This window comes from Adiantum capillus-veneris, chromosome 27, assembly GCF_014529385.1.
Source record: "Adiantum capillus-veneris isolate H3 chromosome 27, ASM1452938v2, whole genome shotgun sequence".
Lineage (NCBI taxonomy): Eukaryota > Viridiplantae > Streptophyta > Polypodiopsida > Polypodiales > Pteridaceae > Adiantum > Adiantum capillus-veneris.
The window spans coordinates 106309368-106324515 of NC_140957.1; the positions used below are offsets into that span (position 1 = coordinate 106309368).

The following is a 15148-nucleotide window of genomic DNA, read 5'->3' on the forward strand; positions in this document are numbered from 1 at the left end:
GGTACATACATATACCCAGTTTGGCACTAGGGATCCTGTTTGATACTATAATTCAGGCTGGTACTATGCAATGTATAGAATTTGGTACTAGGGATCCTTTTTGGTACTATGAATTCAAGTTAGTACTATGCAATGTACATGATTTGTTACTGGGGATCCTTTTTGGTACTATGAATTGAGGCTAGTACCATGCAATGTACAGAATTTGGTACTAAATTTGGTACTATGGATCATGTTTGGTACTACGAATTCAGGTTGGTACCATGCAATGTACAGAATTTGGTATTAGGAATCCTGTTTGGTACTATGTTTGGTACTATGAATTCAGATTGGTACCATGCAATGTACAAATTTTGGTACTAGAGATCATGTTTAGTACTATGAATTCAGGTTGGTACTATGCAATGTACAGGATTTGGTACAAGGGATACTGTTTGGTACTATGAATACTACCTAGGTTGCATGATTCTTTATTCGACATTCGTTTTATTCGTGAGTAATGGCGATTAATACGTTCTAAAGATCTATTCGTGCGTATTATTCGTTGCCACGTTAGCTCTTTTCAGAAAAACATTTTATTGCTTACACATCGATCGATAGGCTTTCGATCGATAGCTTAAATCGATCTACATGTTTTCGATCGACATAGTAGTAGTGTATAAAGCCCAAATTTATGTGTTTTAGCTACAATTTCCTTCACCAAAGTGTCAAGTTACCTCCAACATAGAAAAGTTGAGTTGTCAACTCAAAAAATCTTTGATTTTTTAAGAAAATATTATTTTTAAATGTTTATACATTAAAAATAAAATAATTATATAAATTTGAATCACCTTTAATTCTTAACAATGGAAATTATTCTTTAACTCTATCGCTAAGTTTATATAAATTACTCTAAGCAATAGAGTCTATACTTTTAGCTCTACTTGTTTAAGAATAGATAAATAAATAATTGTACGCATTAGAGGCTACTTTTCTAGCTATAGTGCGAATGTATTATTCTAAACATTAGAAGCTATACTCTTAGCTCTATTTGTTTTAGAATAGATACTAAAACTGATATTTGATGGTTAAAATCTATCATAGTTATAATATGTGCACAAATAATAGTGTTAGTTTATACATTTTGGAACATATACACATACATGTAGGGTCTTTGGTTGTCATGAACAAATGTTCTTACCTCCATATAGACATAGAATAGGTCCACTTAGTGCCTCTTGGTTGTTATGAGATGATTCTCTTACTTCCAAGTGAGGTTTAAGGTATGAAGTAGGATTCACTTGGTTGCAAAGAATAGGTCCACTTAGTGCCTCTTGGTTGTTATGAGATGATTCTCTTACTTCCAAGTGAGGTTTAAGGTATGAAGTAGGATTCACTTGGTTGTTATCGAGCTTATGCTCTTACCTCTAAGTGAATGTGGTGGATTACCTATTTAATTCACTAGGTTGTGATCGAGCGAAAGCTATTACCTCCTAGTGAATATTAGTCATGCATAGTACTTGGGAGTCACATAGATGTTATTGAGCTCATGCTCTGACCTCTATGTTGATATAGAAATAAGAGACCTCAGTTATTTTAGGGTCGATTGGTTGTGTTTGAGCAGTAGCTCCTACCTCCAAGAGACATAGATAGTGGAATGTGAGATGACTCCATCGCTCATCTAGGTTGTCTTGAGCAAATGCTCTTTACACCTAGTAGCCAAGAATGATATATCCATTGGTGATCTTCCCTAAAATAGTATCTTAACACTATTCATTCATCATTTTAATTTAGCAAATCATATCTAAAACCTTTTATCTTTCTCATTGCGCTATTATGGTGAAAATTTATAATCATAGTGTATCTATTGATTGTATGATATATTTTTTGTTGAATTCAAAAAGCATGGTGTGAGGAAAAGAGTGGTCATATGTGGAGGAAAAATAGAGAGGCAAAACAGTTTCGTTTTTGGAATGCAAACATTGTGGGCATAAGTGGCACGGCAACGCAACTTGCATCAAAGAACATTTATTCGTCACTAGTCCCAATGTGAAAGAATGTGGAGCACCACCTAACAACATATGGGTCCATTTTACAGGGTATGTAAAGGAACGCAAACACGCAGGACTTCTTCCTAAGAGACAGAAGGGTATGACAGGTGTGTCATCTGACAACATAGAAGAAGCGAGTGTTGATCAAGAAAACATGCGAGCTAACCAAGGAACTTCAATGGGAACAATCCGAATATCTCAAAGTCCTTACACTTTTCCAAATGTTGCCATGGGAGGGATAGATGCTAGTCCCAGGACATCCAGTAGAGCTGGTATACCTGGGACTCTATAGGCAACATTCACTCAATAGGACATGCTCGAATTGCATCTAAAGTGGATACAAGCCTTCATGGCTTATGGAATCCCATTTAATGTCATAAGAAATCCTATTTTCAAAGATGCCCTAATGTCAACTGCAAAAAAAGGATTCATCCATCTTGATTATAATAAAATGTGAACAGAGTATGTTGACAAAGTCAAGAGCAGTACATAAGTGATTCTCAGGTGAACAGTCCTTGGCTTTGTTCGAGCGTTTGGCTGTACCATAGGCCTTGCCGGATGAACCAGCTATCAAAAAAAACCATTGATTAATGTCATGGTAATTTGTCCCAAAGGTGCAATGTTTTTGGAGTCCATTGATACCTCATTGAAAGAGAAGACATCTCTCTACTTAACAAAGGTATATGAGCAAGCTATTGCTCGACTGGGTGGACCGAAGAATGTGACAGATATTGTTACAGATAATGCTTCAAACTACGAAGGAGCGGGTTTAGCCATTATGGAAAAGTACTCAAAAATTACATCGATTGGATGTGCAGCTCACACCCTAAATTTACTTCTAAAGGATATGGGAAGATTATCATTTATAAAACAGGTTCTTATTGATGCCAATCACATAGTCAAGTTTATAGGGGAACATCACTTTATATATGCTTTATTTCGCTCCAAGTCTCCGAAAAAAGCACTTCAAATTTTCTGTGCCACACGGTTCGCTACATCATACTATGTTTTGAATAATCTCATTGAAGTGCGAGTGGCTCTTACAGAAACTATTGCAGATCGCCATTGGGAGGCTTGGTTCAACAAGTATCCAAGCCATCGCGAAGCAGCTCAAAAATGTGTGTCCTTGGTGCAATCTCCTCTCTTTTGGTGGAACATTGACAAAATTGTTGGGGTTAGTAAGCCCTATGTGGAACTACTAAGGGTTGTTGACACAGATAAGTTTGTCATTGGTAAGGTTTATTGGATAATGTCTGAGGTGTTGCGTCAAACCAAAGAATACAACCACTACAGTGCAAGAGAGAGATCACAGATCGTGCATCTTGTGGAAAAACAATGGGCTCAAATGCACACACCATTGCATGGTGCTGCATTTGTCATGGATCCAAAGTTCCAGATGAACAGACAAGCCTCCAACAAAGAGGTGACGAGAGACTTTAGAAACGTCTGCTCGCAGTTGTTGCCAGGCGACGATGGCATGGATGCATTCCAGTAGAGGGTGGATTATGCCAATAGGGAAGGAACTTTCGGAGATCCTTGGGTTCTTGAAAGCGTAAAAAAGATTTCAGGCCAAGTATGGTGGAAAGAATATGGAGGAGACATAGTTGAGTTACAACACGTGGTGACCAGGGTGCTTTTGATCGCGGCATCCAGTGGTAGCTGTGAGCGCAATTGGTCTTCTTATGACTTTGTGCTCTCAAAGCACAGAAATTTCTTAAGTCGGGCTCGTGCCGAAAACCTCGTGTACATCTTTTGTAACATGCATCTCCTTCATGCACCCACAAAGATAGCCACACTTGTGACCGAAGTACACTTTGGAGTGCTTCAAACTCATGAAATTGTGGCGGAACAAAGATGTAGCGATGATGAGATGGAGTGGGAAGTGGCTACAAAATGTTTAGACAATGAAGAGGTTGATGACCTGGTGCCTGTGATAGATGGAAAAATGTAAACATCTTTTCATGATAATGTATCTCACTTTTTCTCACTATAGCTCTCTATTGAGCTATATATCTCACTTTTTTGATTTAGTAGCAACAAAGTCAAGTATTGAAGAGAATTTACACAATCATAAGTATTGAGGACATTGCTTGGCAATCAAATAAAAAGACATTGCTTGACTCTCAACAAAGTCATCAATTAGTAACTCCAAAACAAATTCATTGCCATAAACATAGAGAGAATACAATGCATCTCGAGAGTATGAGGTAGAGAGTGTGAGTTATAGACAACTAGAAAGCTCCAAAATCAAAATCGATTGAAAATGTATCGAACAACGACGCACGTTTTTTTAATATAAATCTAGCGTATCGATCGATAATGTATCGATTGATAAACTATCGATGGATATTGTATTGGTCGATAGCTTATCGATCGATGTATTATACATTATTCAAAAATACCACGTATTTTACGATAATACGTGAATAATGACGAGTTATTTGACATAAATTGCATTAATTGATTGAATAAATGCAAGAGACTGGTACTATGCAATGTACAAAAATATACCCACTTTGGTACTATGAATCCAGTTTGGTGCTTTTCTACACTTAATTTGGTAGTATGGCCTGAAATTTGGCAATACAGTGCCAAATTTGGTATTTTAGAATGAGTTGGTGGTTTATAGTGTTAATTTTGGTACTATAAACTACTTTGGTTCTTTGTTGTTTTATGGTAATATTCTGAGCTCTAATGTGAATCATTTTTTTTATATAGGTGGATCTCTACAGAAGATTCAAGAGCACGTATCCTGCAGTGGAGTTGTCACTTAGGTCCTTTGAGACACTCAAGCCATTCTTTGTTCGAAAATTGAAAGAGCACTATACTTGCTTTTGTATTTACCATATCTAGATGGTATACTTCAGGGATGCTCTCAATCAAATACACCAGAAAAAGTTTGGGCATCATGCAAAGGAACATCCATGTACATGCTCCATTTGTGATACACAGTGTGACCCTGGTGAGTGTTCTGCAAACCAAGTAGTTTTTCAGCACATAAGTAACTTGCTAGATTTCATAGTGTGTGTGTGTGTGTGTGTGTGTGTGTGTGTGTGTGTGTGTGTGTGTGTGTGTGAGAGAGAGAGAGAGAGAGAGAGAGAATTAATGTCATAGGAACACATCAAGAGACCTCAAAGCTCTAGTTGAGAAGTCGAGAGGAAACTCCAATAACCAATATTCCACACTCAAAGTTATCATGATTTCCTTTTTTATTCACTCAAAACGTGGTGTGTGTGTGTGCACGCGTGCACGTGCACGAGAGAGAGAGAGGCGTGCGGGGGGGGGGGGGGGGGGGGGGGGGAGAGAGAGAGAGAGAGAGAGAGAGAGAGAAGAAGAGAATTTTTATTTTCATAAGAACAATCCAAACTGATATCAAAGATCTAGTCGACGAACTTAATCTCAAGATCTAATAACAAAATATGTGTGACCCAATTGCCATGCTTTTCTTAGCCACAACAACGCATGGGTAACCCACTAGCTACCTTCAATTGGTTACATTTCAAGGCATTTCAAACAAAATTCACACCATCTAATTTTTATTTTTATTTTTCCAAAACTCACAGTGGTGAATATATTATATTAGCAAAATCATAGAATTACATATTCCTATCATGCTCACCACGAGCCATGACATCTTCAACTGATCAATGATACATCAGCTAACAGGGGATCCACCCTGACGATAATGGATGGGTCCTCATCATTACGCCTTCAGGTCAATCATCTAAGGTCCCACTCATCAGAGTCTATATGTTTTTTAATGGCGATGATAATCCCCTTTCTTTCTTTGATTTTGTTTGTAAACTTGGCAACTTTCATGGTGTTCTCAAAGATCCGATAGTTCCTTGCCCTCCACACATGTTTAAAGTAGAAAAATCTCATAGTTTGAGTTGCGATGAGCAAAGCATGGCTCTTAAACATCTTCCCTCCTTAGAAGAGATCATTCTTGAAAAATCCTATTTTCCAGGTCTTTTGGACACATTTGCAAATCCTATTTTTAAGGTCTTTAATTTGGACACATTATGAAAGTGAGTGAGTGTGTGTGTACACGTGTGCATGCGCAAGAGAGAGAGAGAGAGAGAGAGAGAGAGAGAGAGAGAGAGAGAGAGAACCCAAAAGCATATGAAATCATTGAGAATCCATATTTCCAGAACACCACATATTATTCACACACACATGTCATTTTCATTTGTGACTTACTGTTTTGAAAATGGATAATTGCTGATATTTAACACTATATAGATGGTAGGTATAAGTTAAAAAGGTCTTAAGTAGGACATGGATAACGACTGATAGGTTTGTTAATACCTATAATATGTAATCAAAGCTACCAAATTTGTTGTCTTGTTTATATGGATGTAGATGAGAACTCTATCTTTACTTGGGATCTTTTTAGCTAAGCTACTATCCATCAATGTCATACATAGCCTCTTTCTCTTCAAAATAAGTTATCCTTGACTATCTTATGTACAAAACACTAAAATGATACCTCATTCTCACTATGATTACAAAAATGAATCAAAGACTGAGTTGTTTTTGTGTTAATCATCGTTCTTTGTTTAAAGCCAGGTGTTGTTTGAGCTGTTATGTTCTTTTTGTTATAAGTCTAAAAACAACACACACACACACACACACACACACACACACACACACACACACACACACACACACATGCGGGCTGGATTGGATGTGGATGAGTTTGGAGGTACATCATAGAGCATATTCAATCTCCTAATTTCTATGGGCTGCTACGTGATGGGTTTTTAGAAAATACTTGAGATTATCTTTGGTCTTTAGCGTTAGACCTTGTTTTGCTGTTCCACCAGAGGTGGATAGAGATTTTGGCAAATCAACCATTGTATAGTTTTCATGGTTTTTGTCCATACTTTTTTCATATTTACCTATGGGTGGATATAATATAGTGAAAACGATATAAGCCCTCCTTTTTTAGAAGAGTTTGAGAGAGGGAGAAACCACTTGACAAATTGTAAGTAATTATGCATGTGTTTGTACATTGTTGCCTGTGGTCTCTACGCCATCTGAACGTGCCCCTCCACTCAACAAGTGCATTAAAAAAATACCTCCTTAACTCAATCAAGATAACAATTGCACAGGCCTCTTCCCCGACCACTCAACTGCAACACCCACACACACACACACACAAAGAGAGAGAGAGAGAGAGAGAGAGAGAGAGAGAGAGAGGGAGAGAGAGGTTGGGGGAGCAAACGAGAACCCAAAAGCATATGAAATCATTGAGAATCCATGTTTCAGAGCACCACATATTATTCACATACACACACACACATGTCATTTTCATTTGTGACTTATTGTTTTGAGAATGGATACTTGTTGATATTTAACACTACATGGATGGTAGGTATAAGTTAAAAAGGTCTTAAGTAGGACATGGATAACAACTGATAGGTTTGTTGAAACCTATAAAATGTATTCAAGCCTAACAAATTTATTGTCTTGTGTATATGGATGTAGGTGAGAACTCTATCTTTACTTGGGATCTTTTTGGCTAAGCTACTATCCATCAATGTCATACATAGCCTCTTTCTCTTCAAAATATATTGTTCTTGACTATCTTATGTACAAAACACTAGAATGTTACCTCATTCTCACTATGATTACATAAATGAATCAAAGACTGAGTTGTTTTTGTGCTAATCATTGTTCTTTGTTTAAAGCCAGTTGTCATTTGAGTTGTTATGTTCTTTTTTGTATAAGTCTAAAAACAACAACACACACACACACCTGCGGGCTTTGGAGGTATGTCATAGAGCATATTCAATCCCCTAATTTCTATGGGCTACTACATGATGGGTTTTTAGAAATACTTGAGATTATCTTTGGTCTTTAGCGTTAGACCTTGTTTTGCTACTCCACCAGAGGTAGATAGAGATTTTGGCAAATCTATCATTGTATAGTTTTGGTTTTTGTCCATACTTTTTTCATATTGACCTATGGGTGAATAAAATATAGTGAAAAGGATATAAGTCCTCCTTTTTTAAAAAGAGTTTGAGAGAGGGAGAAACCACTTTACAAATTGTAAGTAATTATGCATGTGCTTGTACATTGTTGCATATGGTCTCTATGCCATTTGAACCTATCCCTCCACTCAAAAAGTGCGTTAAAAAAATACTCCTCAACTCAATCGAGATAACCATTGCATAGGCCTCTTCCCCGACCACTCAGCTACAACTGAACACACACACACACACACACACAGAGGCGTTGGGGGAGCGAAAGAGAACCCAAAAGCATATGAAATCATTGAGAATCCATGTTTCTAGAGCACCACATATTATTCACACACACACATTTTATTTTCATTTGTGACTTACTATTTTGAGAATGGATATTTGCTGATATTTAACACTAAATGGATGGCAGGTATAAGTTAAAAAGGTTTTAAGTAGGACATGGATAACAATCGATAGGTTTGTTGACACCTATAAAATGTATTCAAGGCTAACTAATTTGTTGTCTTGTGTATATGGATGTAGGTGGAACTCTATCTTTACTTGGGATCTTTTTGGCTAAGCTACTATCCATCAATGTCATACATAGACTCTTTCTCTTCAAATTAAGTTGTTATTGACTATCTTATGTACAAAACACTAGAATGATACCTCATTCTCACTATGATTGAAAAAATGAATCAAGACTAAGTTGTTTTTGTGCTAATAATTGTTCTTTGTTTAAAGTCAGTTGTCATTTGAGCTGATATGTTCTTTTTTGTATAAGTAAAAACAACAACAACAACAACAACAACAACACACACACACAAACACACACACACACACACACACATAGATGTGGGTTGGATTGGATGTGGATGAGTTTGGAGGTACATCATAGATCATATTCAATCAACTAATTTCTATGGGCCGCTACATGATGGGTTTTTAGAAAATACTTGAGATTATCTTTCGTCTTTAGCATTAGACCCAGTTTTGCTACTCCACCAAAGATGGATAGAGATTTTGGCAAATCTATTATAGTATAGTTTTCATGGTTTTTGTCGATACTTTTTGTATATTGACCTATGGATGAATAAAATATAGTGAAAATGATATAAGCCCTCCTTTAAAAAAAATAAAATATTAGACCCCGTTTTGCTACTCCACCAGAGATGGATAGAGATTTTGGCAAATCTATCATAGTATTGTTTTCATGGTTTTTGTCGATACTTTTTGTATATTGACCTATGGGTGAATAAAATATACTGAAAATGATATAAGCCCTCCTTTTTTTTAAAGAGTTTGAGAGAGGGAGAAACAACTTGACAAATTGTAAGTAATTATGCATGTATTTGTACATTGTTTCCTGTGGTCTCTACACCATTTGAACCTACCCATCCACTCAACAAGTGCATTAAAAAAATCCCTCCTCAACTCAATCGAGATAACCGTTGCATGGGCCTCTTCCCCGACCACTCAGCTACAACACACACACACACACACACACACACACACACACACACACACACACACACACACACACACACACACACACACACACACACACACACACACACACACACACACACACACACACACACACACACACACACACACACACACACACACACAGAGAGAGAGAGAGAGAGAGAGAGAGAGAGAGAGAGAGAGAGAGAGAGAGAGAGAGAGAGAGAGAGAGAGAGAGAGAGAGAATGAAATGATGTGTTCAAGAGGCTAAAGTGATCTATGAGACCAAACGTTACAATTGGTGAAATTGATACAATGTTTGGGTACAGAAAATACCAAGAGTTGAAAAACAAAACTGAAGCTAAGACAAAATAGAACGGAGGGGTGATGGGGCAATGTATGCAAGCCTAGACACAAAGCCGTCGTTCGCGAATTGGATAAGATGCTCTTAGTATAGAAATCCATATTTGTGCCCAACTTTTGTGGTGGTTGTATCCATGTGCTCCTGGTATCTAGTTGAATTGGATCCTGATGCATGAGTTTGGTGATCTTTGTCCATGTCAGAGATAAGGAGGGTGCATCTAAGGAGTATTAGAATGGAGGCAATCTATCCATGATAAAACCATGTGACTGAGACCATGAGGTCATTTTCCCATACCAACATGGCGTGTCACCCTACAGTGCTAGCTGTTGGAATGACTCAAAGGCTAGCCGAGTATATTTATCTATGGGGAGGTCCCATATACTATGTATAAAGGATATTAATCTAGTAAATGCCTCAACCACGAGGGGTAGGTAGGATAGCTCAGAGAGAGAGAGAGAGAGAGAGAGAGAGAGAGAGAGAGAGAGAGAGAGAGAGAGAGAGAGAGAGAGAGAGAGAGAGAGAGAGAGAGAGAGAGAGAGATTGTATTATCATCCATGGAGGTAAAATATGACCCATGGGACGGGATGCAAAACATTATAGCAGCCTGCTTGTACGTAAAGACAAGAGATACATATCAGTTAAGGACTGAGGGTCCATTGGGAGGGTAAAAGAAAGGGAGCAAAAAACTAAGGGAGAGTAGTTGAGGGGAGAGCCCCCTTTGAAGTCTGAAACTCCTGAATGATAGTTTTATTGCCTCGGTAGACTGCCCATTTACCTTGTTTGCAAGCTTCAGACACCTTCTTGAGATCGTCCTTTTTAATTTTGAGTTGATTTGTTGTAAACTCCTTGGTAATCCAAAGCTTTGTTCCTTTGAGAAGACGGGATTGACATAGAAACTTCAACTGCTCTTCTTTTTCCTTGAAAGTAAGGATGCAATTCTCGGGACGCACATGTTGATGTGTGTCATTGATCCAAGCGACGACCTCTACCTTGATTTTGACTGGTTGAAGAATGTTGTTGAGTTTGGTAATTTCTTCTTCAAGGGTTTCCTCAATGGTGCACCACGGTGAGGGAAACCCACCGATGTGGACATTGAGGGCATTCTCTTCTTGAAGTCTTCGTTTGCATAGCTCCTTTGTTACACAATTCTTCACTTGGGTGATGGTTTTTGAGTGAGCTTGGCTAACCTTTGCCTCAACGTCCTTTACCTTGTCGGTGGCGAGGTCAACCATGGAATTGAAGTGTTTTTCTAGCTTGTTGAGGCAATTTTTGAGCTCAAAATTCTCTTCCATGACTCAATCAAGAGCTGCTTGAAGCTGAGTAATGTGATAAAGTTTTCTAGGGGCTGCTAGCACCTCTACAAAACACGGTCGTGTTCTCGCAAGTGCCTTTGGGGTATTCATCCCTATGCTTAGGATGCTCTACAGATCCAAGAACGACTTAATGAAGACCCTATGGGAATTTGGTAAAATTTCTTCAACCGCTTCTCCTTCTTCTGCTGCTTCTTCTTAGCGTTTCGTCCCCTTGGTCAAGATCTACATGTTGGCTCCATTCTTTAGTGGCTTGATACGTTAGCATTTTGTGACATCCACCCAAATGTTTGCGAGGATGTCCACAGTAGAGAAAGATGCAACACCAAGAACGTGGCGGCAATGAGCTCGCCAAACGTTCCACAATGTAATGGAAACTAGCATGCAAAACACCTCATCTTGAGACCAAGGAGCATTGCGATTCTCAACATTGATAAAAAAGTGTCAAACTTGGGGAAGGTGTAGATGACTTGGGTGGACATTAAAGTAGAGTTTAGAAAATCTTGAGGAGTTAAAAGAGTCTGTAGTAGAGAAGGAGTGACAAATACAATCCTTTGCACGCACACACACACACACACACACACACACACACAGAGAGAGAGAGAGAGAGAGAGAGAGAGAGAGAGAGAGAGAGAGAGAGAGAGAGAGAGAGAGAGAGAGAGAGAGAGAGAGAGAGAGAGAGAGAGAGAGAGAGAGAGAGAGTGCGCTGAGCCAACCAACTTTGGCAATGAATTAATGTTATACAATGGGGGAAAGGGGTTGGTTATATAGCAACCTCATTAAATTGCCCTACACAAACTTTGACAAATAAGTACAATAAATACCTAAAAACCAAACTAAATAATGGGATCACAACTGAGTTGCCAAAATTCTAACACCGTCTTTGCAGCTCATAGTGGACATAAATAGTGAGACCAAGTCGATGAAGAAGCTAACATTGACACCCTAGTAGTTGATCAGTCTACCAGATACACCTCGATTATGATATCCTCAAATTTATACCTTAGAAGAATGCCATCTTGAGCATCTGTTGACTTTAATAAGATTGAATTGTAGACGCCATTACATACAAGAATCCCTATTCATGAACTATGAACACATCATGTCCAAAATACTTTCCAAAAATTGAACTTTGAAACCCATCATGTCCATAATCCGACCAATGACAATGGTTTGATGCACTCATCCATTGTGTTTTAGATACGTCTGATTGGTTCCTTGCCAGATGCATGTGCATTGAATTCCAGCCTACGGGTTCAATCACCGATAACTTGAACTCCAACACAAGGGTCCAAATTAATTATATGGAGCACTTTTACCCCTTTCTATAGCTCACAAGACTCTCTTTGGATGAAACTAGTGTCTGAAGGAGTACGAGCGGAAGTGTGACGCGAGAGAGAGTGCGAGAAGAATAGCACGACGATATGGTGAACTCGCTCTACTGTAATGTGTAGAGCATAGTGAGTTCTTATTAGGTTTTAACAAAAGAATATGTGTACATACCTGGCGGCCCGCCCACTTACCTGGGCGACCACATTGGGCTTTATACCCCAACAACCTCCCACTTAAAGTCCAATGTGGAACTTTAAGTGTGAGAGAATCTACTATACAAGCTAGTATACAAGAGATGTACTACCCTACACCTAACTGCTTGTGAAAATGCGCAAAGCTCTCTGAGGGAAGTCCTTTTGTAAGTAGATTAGCAAGATTTTTTGTGGTGTGAACTTTGACAAGCTGAATTTGCTTATCCTCGACCATTTCCCTGATGAAATGATATTTCATATCCACATGCTTTGTCTTTGAGTGATAAACTAGATTGCGAGCTAATTGTATAGCACTCTGACTATCACAATATAACACAGGCATCTCTTCTTTGATTCCCAAATCTGTTACTAGTCGATTAAGCCAAATTGATTCTTTGCATGCCTCTGATGATGCAACATACTCAGCCTCTGTAGTAGACTGAGTAACACAATCTTGTAATCTAGAACGCCATGATACTGCTCCACCAGCCAATGTAAAGACATACCCTGACGTAGACCTTCAGTTGTCTAAGTCACCTGCATAATCTGAGTCTGTAAAACACTTTACACTTAGCTCTTGACTCCCATAGCATATACGCATACTCTTTGTAGCTTTCAAATATCTCAATATTCCTTTCACTACCTCCCAATGTTTCTTGCTTGGGTTTGACATGTATCGATTTACTACTCCCACTGCAAATGCAATGTCTGGGCGAGTAGCAATCATTGCATACATCAAACTACCCACTACAGACGCATATGGAATCTTATCCATTTCAGCCTGTTCTTCCTCAGACACAGGACAATCTTGTTTGCTAAGTTTCACATATGGTGGAAGTGGAACACTCAATGCCTTTCCCTTCTCCATATTGAAACGTTGCAAAACCTTGTCAATATACTCTGTTTGAGATAACCAAATCAACTTCTTTGATCTGTCTCTCTCAATGCGCATACCAAGAATATGACTTCCCTCACCCATGTCTTTCATGTCAAACGATTTTGCCATCTTTGACTTCAAAGCTGAAATTTCTTCCAAGTGCTTGCCAACAATCAACATGTCATCCACATACAAAATAAGGATCAGCCAACTGCCATCCTTAGCCTTCTTTGTATATAGACAATGATTGAACTCACTACGTTTGTAGCCTTGAGAAATCATAAACTTGTGGAACTTATGGTACCATGCCCTCGGTGATTGTTTTAAGACATAAAGACTCTTTAACAACTGGCATACCAAATCTTCCTTGCCTTTCTCAACAAACCCTTCTGGCTGCTGCATGTAAATTTCCACATCTAAATCACCATGCAAGAACGTTGTCTGGACATCCATTTGGTGCAACACCAAATCTAATATGGCAACCAATGCAAGAAAGTATCTCAATGTTGTCATCTTGACCACCGGAGAGAAGACTTCATCAAAGTCAATGCCTTGTTCTTGCTTAAAGCCCTTGGCAACAGGCCTTGCTTTGTACTTTGGCTTACTATCATGAGTGGTGATCTTATACCTGTAAACCCATTTACAAGGTAGAGCCTTTTTGCCCTGTGGTAATTTAACTAGCCTCCATGTCTAGTTTTTATGCAGAGTTGTCATCTCTGATTGCATGGCCAATTGCCAATTCCCGGAGTCCTTCATTTGCACTGCTTCCTTGTAACATGAAGGCTCATTGCAATCAGTCAACATGACATAGTTCATAGATGGAACAAACCGATCAGGAGGTCGTGAGATACGTCCCGATTTACGCAAAATAGGTGGCTGAGGCTCAGCCACAACCTGTGGTTCCACTCTATCCTGTCCTTGCTCCTCTTGAGCCTTGAAATTTTGTCTTGCACGTGCAGGTCCATATTATTGGAAGAAAACTCTTCTAATCTCCTCAACCGTCTCTGGTTTAGAATGATATTTGGCTTCATTAAAGTGAACATCATTGTGCGGATAACCTTTCTGGATTTGGGATCCCAAACTCTGTACCCCATCTCACTAGAATTACCATAGCCTAGAAAGATGCACTTTCTACTCTTTGGCTCAAGTTTGTTCCTAAATTCCTTTGGAACATGAGTATATGCCTCACAACCAAAGACTCTCAGATGCTTGTATGAGGGCATTTTGCCTGACCATACCATCTCTACCACTGAATCCTTCTGCAAAACCTTGCTAGGAGATCTATTTATAAGATGAACAGCTGTTGATACAGCTTCAACCCAAAACCCATTTGGCAATTGTGCATTAGACAACATACTTCTGACCTTCTCTTGTATGGTCCTATTCATCCTCTCAGCAACACCATTTTGAGGAGGATTGTAAGGAGCAGTAAGTTCATGTTTTATACCTTTTGACTCACAAAAGTCCTGAAAGGCCTTTGAAACATACTCTCCACCATTGTCAGTGCGTAAGCATTTGAGCTTCTTGCCACTCTGATTCTCCACAAGTGTCACAAACATTTTGAAAACAGTAAACGCTGCATCCTTGTGCTTGAGAAAGTAAACCCAT

General features: G+C 38.8%; 1 pseudogene; it reads left to right on the forward strand.

The window, feature by feature from the left end:
• The first annotated feature begins 2130 nt into the window (after positions 1-2130).
• LOC147422506 (uncharacterized) lies at positions 2131-3981 on the forward strand (annotated as a pseudogene).
• The last annotated feature ends 11167 nt before the right edge of the window (positions 3982-15148 follow it).